The sequence below is a fragment of the Phyllopteryx taeniolatus genome, unplaced genomic scaffold (assembly GCF_024500385.1).
Source record: "Phyllopteryx taeniolatus isolate TA_2022b unplaced genomic scaffold, UOR_Ptae_1.2 contig_979, whole genome shotgun sequence".
Taxonomy (NCBI): Eukaryota; Metazoa; Chordata; class Actinopteri; order Syngnathiformes; family Syngnathidae; genus Phyllopteryx; species Phyllopteryx taeniolatus.
In genome coordinates, this window is record NW_026903975.1 from 1 (window position 1) to 961 (window position 961).

General features: G+C 35.5%; 1 non-coding gene across 1 annotated transcript; it reads left to right on the forward strand.

Annotated features, from left to right (window-relative positions):
* The first annotated feature begins 625 nt into the window (after nucleotides 1-625).
* Nucleotides 626-745, forward strand: LOC133474102 (5S ribosomal RNA). The gene has a single exon (XR_009787346.1). It is a non-coding gene; the product is annotated as a 5S ribosomal RNA (ribosomal RNA).
* The last annotated feature ends 216 nt before the right edge of the window (nucleotides 746-961 follow it).

Here is a 961-nt window from a genome sequence, read left to right on the forward strand (position 1 = left end):
TCGTGAATCGTTTTCTGATTGGTGGTTTACCTAAATTATAATGCAGTCATTGTCTCTCTTATGACTTACCATCTCTTTATTAGGAGACAGAATCTTCACGTACCTTTTTTAAACATCCCGTATCTTCTTTTCCGACAGTAAAAAAAAAAAAAATCTATACACACATATATCTACATAGATATATATATATATATATATATATTAGTATCACGTGATACGTCACGATTTTATCACATCAGTGCTTTTAATTCGCTCGAGGCTAAGGATACGAAGGTATGGATCTTTAAATGATACGTAATTATTGCACATTATTGTGTGGACCTCAAAGCCACGGTTTATGAACCCGAACCACTTCCGAGGAATACATTACAGTCGAGTGAATGGCAGTATTAGAAGGAGTAGATTAGATAAATTCAATCAGAATCTCGTGTGTTAACTTTTCAAAATCTATGATCTGATCACATATTTGTAGTGTTGAGAATGAGTTTGCATCATCCACACAAAAAAAACTCCAAAATAGACCAGCCAACAATTGGAGAATAAAAAATGACGCGATCCGCTCGATATTTTAAGCGAAATTTGATATTTTTTTAAATATAAAATGTTGCTTTTCAGGTACCATGTGGCTTACGGCCATACTACCCTGAGAACGCCCGATCTCGTCTGATCTCGGAAGCTAAGCAGGGGCGGGCCTGGTTAGTACTTGGATGGGAGAACCGCCTGGGAATACCAGGTGCTGTAAGCTTTTTCACTTTAGATTCTCGTGGATCGTTTCTTATCGGGGTTGACCTAAATTATAATGCAGTCATTCTCTCTCTTATGACTTACCATCTCTTTATTTGGAGACAGAATCTCACGTACCTTTTTTAAAAATCCCGTATCTCCTTTTCCGACAGTAAAAAAAAAATAAAATTCTATACACACATATATCTACATATATATATCTACTTAGATATATATA